This window comes from Atta colombica, unplaced genomic scaffold, assembly GCF_001594045.1.
Source record: "Atta colombica isolate Treedump-2 unplaced genomic scaffold, Acol1.0 scaffold30, whole genome shotgun sequence".
Taxonomy (NCBI): Eukaryota; Metazoa; Arthropoda; class Insecta; order Hymenoptera; family Formicidae; genus Atta; species Atta colombica.
This window is the reverse complement of record NW_017259404.1, coordinates 1,332,353-1,342,126: the sequence shown is the minus strand read 5'-3', so window position 1 is coordinate 1,342,126 and position 9,774 is coordinate 1,332,353. Positions and strand designations below refer to the sequence as shown.

General features: G+C 30.7%; 1 pseudogene; it reads left to right on the top strand.

Moving 5' to 3' along the window:
* The first annotated feature begins 212 nt into the window (after nt 1–212).
* On the top strand, nt 213–9,270 carry LOC108690213 (annotated as a pseudogene).
* Nucleotides 9,271–9,774: the final 504 nt, after the last annotated feature.

Genomic DNA, 9,774 nt, shown 5'->3' with positions numbered 1-9,774 from the left:
GTTGATTATATAATGAATGATTCTAATTTATATTAAGCTGCTTTATTCAGTTTTGTTACAATTTTCATAGGGATATTTTGTATATCCTTTTTGTCAAAAATCAATCAAAAAAAAATTTCTGTTGCGCTTGTATGTATTGATGGATGTATGGATAGAGCAAAAGAAAAAATCTATTACTCAATTTATAATTATTTTTAACAACACTGTTATAGTTATTACAATTGAACATAACAGCCATGAACCAAACCGATATCGGACAGAGCATGAATCTTCTCAGCAATGATGTTATTCACTATTCAATTAACAATGTGCATGAATTACATATAAATCATGCTTTTTATGATAATACTTTATCTCGTGAAAGTATTTGTGTACATTCCGCAGTAATTAAACAGCACTTCTATCGCATATTCTTGAAAAAAAAGTCACTTAAATTTATTAACCTCTTTTGTAGATTATCGATAAGTATAAATTTTAATAATTGGGAGTACAAATTTCGGTCCGATTTTTATGCATTTATTTCGAAACAAAATGAATGAACAGATCAATTAAAGTATTTCATCGCTGCCTACTACTTTTTCCCATCTCTCAGGCAATTTTCGAATTCCATCTCGAAAAAAATGACTCGTCTTTGGAGGCCATCCAATTTTGGAGCCAATTTTCGATTTCTGCGAAAGAAGTGAACCGGTGACTTGCTGCATCCTTCGGAACAAGTAATAACAGTAATCAGAAGGCGCAATGTCCGGAGAATACGGCGGGTGTGGTAAAACGTTCCATTTGAGCGTTTCCAAATATTTTTTTACGGCTTTAGCGATATGAGGCTGAGCGTTGTCATGAAGAAGAATAACTTTATCATGTCTTTGCTCGTATTCCGGCCATTTTTCTCGCAATGCACGGCTCAAACGAATCAATTGTAGCCGATACCGATCGCCCGTAATGGAATCGCCAGGTTTCAGTAGCTCATAGTAAACAAGACCCTTTTGATCACCAGATACAGAGCATGATCTTCGAATCATGAATGTTCGGTCGTGATGTTGATGTTGAAGTCGATGGCAATGATTGACCAGGCTTAGCGTAGTATTTTTTCTTCTTGGGATTGTCGTAGAATATCCACTTTTCATCTCCAATCACAATCCGATGCAAAAAACCTTTTCTCTATTGTCTTTGAATCAGCTGTTCGCAAGTGAAAAATCGCCTTTCAACGTATCTCGGTTTCAGTTCATAAGGCACCCAATTTCCTTATTTTTGAATCATTCCCATGGTTCTCAATCGTACAGAAACAGCTTGTTGAGTTACCCCTAATGATTCTGTAAGCTCCTCTTGCGTTTGACTCTATCTTCTTCGAGTAATGCCTCTAATTCTTTGTCTTCGAATTTTTTTGGCTGTCCAGAGCGAGATTTGTCTTCAACACTGAAATCTTCATCCTTGAAACGTCGAAACCATTCCCTACGTGATTTATCAGTTGGAGCAGTGTCACCATAAACTTCGACAAGCATTCGATGGGCTTCAGCCGTACTTTTCTTCCAATTAAAGCAGAAAATCAAAATCTCCTGCAAATGCTGCTTGGTTAACACAAAATTCGACATTTCAAACACAGTAAAAATCAAGGTTTTTGTATGAAACTCAAAGCGATATAAACTGAATATTATTAGCAGATGTTTAACCTCTCTGAAATCGCCAAAATCAGCTATGAACCATTCACAACAGTTATCTTTAGAGAAACGGACCGAACTAATTTGTACTCCCAATAATATAATTCATGGAAAACCTATTATATCGATTATATGCATATAAGCTATTTGTATACATTTTACAATTCCATGAATTAGTTTAGACTGTAAAGATGTCCCAGATAGTCAAATAATGGCAATATATTACCATTTTGCTGTCACTTATTCCGCATTCAATTTCACCAAATTAAAACCAGGTGTTTCTACAAACTGTTGTTCTGATGTAAAGTCTTCCTTAGAATTTAGCAAACTGTTGGCAAGTTATCATCGTGTGTGCATGGCGTACCAGTTTGTTGTTAATGAGACGAGTTTATTATTTATCAATGTATACTTTTACAATTTCGTAAACTCAATCAAATCTCCTGATGTTAACTCAATTCACATTAGATTCCAATGACAGCAAATTGTCAACAAGTTGAATAATAAATGCAGTGCATCAATTTGTTCCATATGCTAAATCTTACTTGGCTATCTGGGATGGGACCTCTTTTTTTCAGTTGTTTCGAAGTTGCTCTTAAATAATTGTCTGTTGAAGCTGACCGGGCTTTATTTTTATTCGCAGACCGCGATCATAAGAACAATAATGTAGCAAAAAGTCGGTACTTCGAGTTTTATTGGCATCGGAACATTGTTGATCATCTCCCAGGACAAAGGACTTTAAGCTTCTTGAATCTCGAACTCAGAAGTGATTGCCACTAATCGACCGAAGAGTGCAACTAATGAGCGAACTCATAGGTGGGATACAGTATCCTTAAGAAATTCATTAGTTATTTTATTCTTAAATGAGGATGTAGAAGATGAATAAAGATATAATATTATAATAAAGATATAATATCCAAGTGTCATTTATAAAAAAATTTTATGAAACAAATTTATGAGATGATAATTTTCGGTTCAGATGGTGAAGATGTACGGTTGGGAGAAACCGTACAGTCAGATTGAGTAATCAGAAAGTTGGAGATCAAGCAAATCAAATTCTCGTCCTATGTGCGCACGACATATATAGCTATCATAATCTTCACTGAATGATTGATTGCCTCTTTTACCTTGATAACATTCGTCTTAATAGAAAATAATTTGACTGCCTGTTGCCATGAAATGTTGACATATTTTAACTCTCTTATTGTCGCGTTGTACTTTCCGTAATACTGCTAGGTGAATCAATAGTGTCATTCACTCGATTGGAGGTATATGTGTTATCATATTATTTTCTAATTTACAGTGAACTTAAATCTAAAATCATTCTTATATCTCTATTGTCACGTACTTATTGAAGTACGCTTAATTTTTATATGATTGTTGCTTAATTTTTTACTGATGGACGAAGTAAACATGAGACGCTTTTCGGAGAACACGCCTCAATTGCAGTTTAAATCTCAGAAATCAAAGGAAGCAATTAATGCAGAGTATCAAATAGACAAGTACATCTGGAGAAATGGGAGTATCATTTTGTCTGAACATCAAAGATTATCTCACCTTCCGGTATATGTAAAGCTTCAGTGGATTTCCGCCAATTGGATCAGTGGCCAATTGCCACCGACTTTGTGCAATATCAATTTAACTATCAAGGTCAATTATGTGCTATAATCGATGCAGTAGGCAAATGCTCCGGGAAATCGTCTACATTACATCTACTATTAAAGGAATTAAATCTTGACACGGGTTCTGTAATCCTTACTTAGCTCCTCAAAGTATAATTTTCCAGGCAATTCATCCACTGGATATTTCACGAACAATCCGAATCTGCGTATCTCCTATCCCAGTCAAGAACCCTGGCTTTTCAGTGGTACTGTAAGGGACAATACACTGTTTGGCCAGCCCTATAATAAGGCTAGATACATGCAAGTAATTTTCATGATCCAAAGTAATTGTTGCGGATATTCTATAGTGTTTATATATTCCTGCTATTGAACGTTAGAATCAAGGATTTTTACATGTAATTAGTAACAATTAGATCTTTCAAATCTTCATCGCATCAATCATTATCAATCAATATGAACATTTTTGTGATTGAATATAAAAAAAAATATATTTTAACAAGTGTTATAAATTTTTCTACATCTTTAATCTATATTGTGATTTTATTTAGATAAAAGAAAAATGTCTAATATTTCCTAATTTCGAAATTTCTAACATAGTTTAAAGTTTCTTTTTGATTAATTGGCAAATGTTTCAGGTAGCAAATGTGTGCGCCTTGACGAAAGATTTCCGACAATTTCCGCAGGGAGACATAACGATGGTCGGCGATAGAGGTGTATCTCTGTCCGATCGCCAAAGAGAGCGAATCAATCTCACAAAGGCAGTTTTATAGACAAGCGGATATCTATTTGCTCGACGATCCCTTGAGCGCAGTGGATACTCGTGTTGCTAGGCATCTCTATGGGAATTGCATGACTGAATATCTTCACGACAAGACGAGGATACACATATCAACTTCTAATTCCTTAAAAGAGCGGATCACATCATCGTACTGGATCGAATAAGTAATAAAGAATAGCTTATAACAAAGAATAACTTCAAATATCTTTATTAAATTAAAAAATTTTTAATTTTAAAAGTTTAATTTTTTAATTTGTTTAAAAGTAAAGAATTTAGACATAATAATGACAAAAGCAAATTTAACTTATTGCTGAATGAATAATTAAAAAATTTTTTTTATTGTTATGAAGATAAACATTATTTTATTAATAATACATAAAAATTAGATAATTTCATAATTAAAATTAATAAATAAGATTTTTTAAATGAAAAAAATGACATGAAATTTTGAACATTTAATTTATATGTAATTTACATATAATTAATTAAAAGATGAAGGTTGAATATCTTTTAAATTAAATATCCTGATTTTGTTTCCTAAGGGTTTCGTAAAAAATGCAAGGAAATTATAATTATACAATCAAACAAAGATTTTATTGGATAATTTGAATCAAGCGCGGAGAAAGGAAGAGGACATGGGAAGAGTTTTGGATGTCTAAAAGAATTACAATAACGAGACGAATATCACGATTATCAACTACAAGTTCCATCACTGTAAGATGATCACACATTATTTATAATAAAAAAAATATAGAAATTGAAAAAGAAATATTTTACATTTATTTTTGTTCAATAAAAATACATAGCACAAAAAATAAAAACGTAAAATAAAAATAAAAAAATGAACATAAATAAAAATAAAATAATTTTAAAAAATATCTGTATTTTCACTCATTAAAGATTTCTAATATCTTCACTAATTATTATCAATTAATAAAGCGCGGGAGAAGTTTTTAAATTAAATTCAAAAAAGTTAAATAGTTTTCAAATATCCACAAATTTTCTTAATAATATTTTCTTCTAATTTTTAAATAATTTAAACTGAATTAACTTTATCAGATTACATCTATTGTGAGAGATAAATTCAAATAATAAATTATTATTTTGCTATGTGTAGCACATTGATGATTTGGATTATGGGGAGAACAATCCGGAAGCTGAGATGACGGCACACGATCGAATAACCGGCAGAATATAAAAAGAATATCTGCATAAAAGTGGCAATAATTTCACGCTAGCTGTACTGCTGATGATCATCATCAGTCAGATCGCCATTACCGGAAATGATTACTGTCTGTCATGAAACTATCTTGGAGGACGTCAGGCGTATTGAAAATACTAATGATGTCAAACAATTTGCGAACATGTACAATAATAATTTCCTTGAGTCTTCACGATCTTCACGTTGAATCCGGACGACCTGCTGAGTTTTATGGATCCCATATACGTATACATTCTGTATCATTGCCTGCATCGTTTCTACCTTGTTTCGTAACTTTCTTTATATGAAGGTCTCTGATGAACTCGAGTAGTAACTTTCATAATATCACGTTCTTCAAATTCACAATACAACTGCTGCAGGCGCGCATGTCCTTCTTCTATAACAATCCTTTCGGTGACTTACGAAATCCGATAATCGTCTTAACTAATCTACAGAAACATTCTTCAGAAAAATTCTTTTATAACAAGTTTTTAAAATATTTTTCAGATAATTTTTAGAATATTTCATAATTTTTATATAATTTTAAAATTTTTTAGAAGGATTTTTTAATTTTTAAATGAATTGAGACTTTTTAGAAGTGTTGAGAAAGTTTGTAACTTTTCTAAATTTCTTTATAGATAGATGTAAATTCTGAAATAGAATTTACAAGATTCCTCACTTTATAAATTCCAAAGATAACTTAAAAAATGTGAAAAAATTAAGAAAAATTTTTCTTTTAAAGGAATGTTTATAAATTTAAAATATAAGAATTGTTAAAAATATTATTAGAATCTTTTTGGAAGTTTTCAAAATGTTTATTCCGGATACAGAACACTAAAATATTTTTGTCGTATGTGATATTATTAAGTTGTAATGATCGCTATAACTATGCATAAATAAATAAAGCGTAATGATAATATAAATCTTTTTTTGCATATATTCATGATATCAAAGATACAAATTATGGAAATTGATTAATTTTGTTTTAGAATATTAAATTATTTTTATGTAATTTATGCCAATTGTATTATTTAAAAGCCATTCTAATTATAAGCTCGAAATAAGCGATCTGCTTAATTTGTTTAGAAAATTTGCAAGCATTTTTCATTGTAATAAATTATCGAATTTACATCGATTTCGATTCTTGGACTTGTAATTTCTTTTCTTAGTTCTTATAGAGAGTTAACGATTTTTGTATTCCAGGAAGAATTTTAAACAGATTTTCGAAGGATACGGGCATGAATGAATGGCTGCCCAAATGATATTAGAGGTGATCCAAGGTTTTAGTATGTGATATAATGGAGGCGATAATTAATCAGTGGATACTGATATTGATAGTCATCAATAACACAAGACTAATTGTCTTGTTCTCTTTTCTTCGTTATGAAAGAATCCTATATGAAAATTGTCAAGACCTCAAACATCTCGAAGGCGTAAGTATATTAGAGCAAGTAACACGTTATTAGAAAAAAGGCGTATGTTATATCTTTGAAGTTTAAATTCGTGGACTCCAACGAATTCTTAAAGTTTTTATATTTCTTGGAATTTAATAAATTCTTTAGAAGTTTTTTTGAATGTTTTTGTTTTCAGTTTGAAAAGTCCCATATTCTCGTCCCATAAATACCACTGAAAGGTTTACTGACGATCAGAAGCAGCAACATTGAAATCGAGAAATTAATGCGATTTGAATTGAAAAAAACGATTTGATGAGTTGCAAGATTATCAGCGGCACATAGTATCTCTTTTTAAAATGCGCGGCAGCCTTTGCGGATTTAATAATGCCTGTTCCTCGCCTGCTTTTGCTTTTCTCTAATACCAATGAATGAGACTAGTAAATTATATGTAATTAATAGATTAGTTAAGACAGATAAATTTTTTTTCTAAGGATTTCATAAAGATGCAAAAGGCAACTTAGAATAAATAAACTTTTAGTTTCAATCCTTATTTCTACGTGTGATTCTTTTTCTCAATCTTCAAATTATTGCAAGTTTTCTTTGTTCTTTATACTACAGGCAATGTAATCGGCAGCAAAGCAGGTCTAACAATACTCGCAGTCATTGATCTTAATCGTTTGTCTACAATACATCGCAAAACAATTTAGCGAGTCAGTATCAGTGATGACCTCAGTGGAAAGGATTCTTCAATACATAAATCTTGCTAAGGAGGAACTTATTACCTCGGACAATCCATCGCCACCTACATGGCCATCCCAAGGATCCCAATTGATCTTGAAGGATGTCAACATGAAATATCATATGGATGATTCACCAATTTTGAAGATATAAAATAAACCAATTGTTCTTACAAACATTATTTGTGTTTTATCACGTAATCGGGCTTTATAGAATCTGAATGTATTCATCAAGCCTGGCTGGAAAGTTGAAGTGGTTGGACAAACCACTGGCGCTGGTAAGTTCTCCTTGATTTCGTCGCTTTTTTGCTTGTTCAATGAAAATCTAGATGACGAAATCAAGATCGAAAAAAGCCTGCGCTGTAAAATCTCCATTATACCATAGGAACCTATGCTCTTTTCCAAGAGTCTACGTTACAATCTGGATCCGTTTAATCAGTATGATGACTTGAAGCTGTAGAAAGTGTTGCGAATTGAATGATGTCACGCTGGATTATGATATTTTCTCTGGCGATCATAATTTCAGTATCAGAGGCAACTCATGGCCAGAGCCATCCAGAGAAACAATTGCTTGCTCGTTCTCGATGAAGCCACGGCCAATATTGATTCGCAGTGAGACTTTACGATTCTTTAGGATTGTATTTAAATATCATTTGATGAAGATATATTTTGATTAATTAATTATATACAATAAATTTTGATTAATTAATTATATGTTAATAAATTCTCAATAACAAATAAAGTCACAATAATCGCAACAAAGTCATGATATGCAAATATTTGTCACGAATGTGATATAAATACAATACAATAAAATTATTGTTACTGTGCGAATGTCCTTTGCTTTGTTACAGGTGTAACATTATACAGATGAATTAAAAATTATTTATTATGTTATGATACATACAGATACATATGACACATACAGATCAAGATAATAATATGATGTAATCTTTGATGATTTTACAGTAATGTCACAAATTATGATGTGATTGAGAGTTTATTGTAATACCCAGCAAACAAGAATAGATATAAATTGAAATAGATTTAGATTTTCAGAAATATTGATTTACGAATATTAAAATGAATACTTTTCAATCTTGAATGCATTTTTATTCATTTATAGGAATTGCATGGAACATATCTTTAAATCTAAAAATAATATTAGCTTTCTCTGTGCAAAAAGCACAATTGTGAATACTTCAATTCAAAATTTTGAATAGGTAATGCAGTTTTTCAATCCTATTGCATCCAATTAAATCTAATTGAATCCAATTGAATCCAATTAAATCCAAAAAAAATATTCGCTATTTAAAATACGCATTCGGATAGAAAAAAATTTCAATTCATTTTAATCCATTTTTGTTTGGTGGGTATGAACATGACTTTTTTTGCTGTGAGGTATAGCAATAAATTATCATATGTAAATAATTCAAGCTTTCTATTATTAAGTTGCTATTTTTGCAAATGATTGCGATATAAAGTATTTTCATAGTATGTTACCAGAGTATATCAAGTTACAGTACGATAAACATTCATTTTGTAATAAATTCAAGATTAATAGAAATCAAATCTTTTTAAATTAAGTCGGATTGGTAGACATTTCCATCAAAATTGTATATATTTTGTATCTGTAATTTGCAACGCACAAGAGAGAGAGAGAGATTTCAAAACTTAACATGTTTATAAATTTGCATTTCCCCCAATTTGAAACTCTATTTTTAGCACGGATGCTTTAATTCTATAAGGATATAATAAGGAGCAGTTTTAAAAAATGCACCGTTATTACTGCTCATTGTTTGAATATGATTATAGATAGCAATCGGATCATCGTGATGGAGAACGGTTCTGTCGTGGTAGATTTTTCTATTTTAATAATTGAAGAGTGAATGGGTTACGAAGAATATTGATTTTGTAAGACAAAATTAAGTGATATAATTTTCTATATAACTGTCTAAAAGTTTGTTCATAATAATTTTGATTAACAGCAGTTCACTCTCTGAAAGATGTTTAGAATAAAATTCATTCTGAAAAATGACATTTCAATCTTTAAGATTGAATATTAGAATATTCTTATTTAAGACCAACTTTAATTTTTACTCTTTAGAGAGAAAATTTACTTCAAATTATTTAGGAAGTTTGAAATCGATTTTCTATTTAACAATATACTTTTTCCTGAAAATTCAATGTTACATATACAAAGAATAATCAAACTTTTTTTGGAAAATTTTGTAATCCTGGAGAGAAGTTTTCATATATTTGATAATTAGAATTGTCATATTAAATTGTATGTATAAAATGAGCCTTATTCTGTAAACTCTTCTCTAGCTTGATCGCGACCTTTACTGGTTTTATTATTTTGTTATTTTCAATAGAAAAGCTCATTACACACA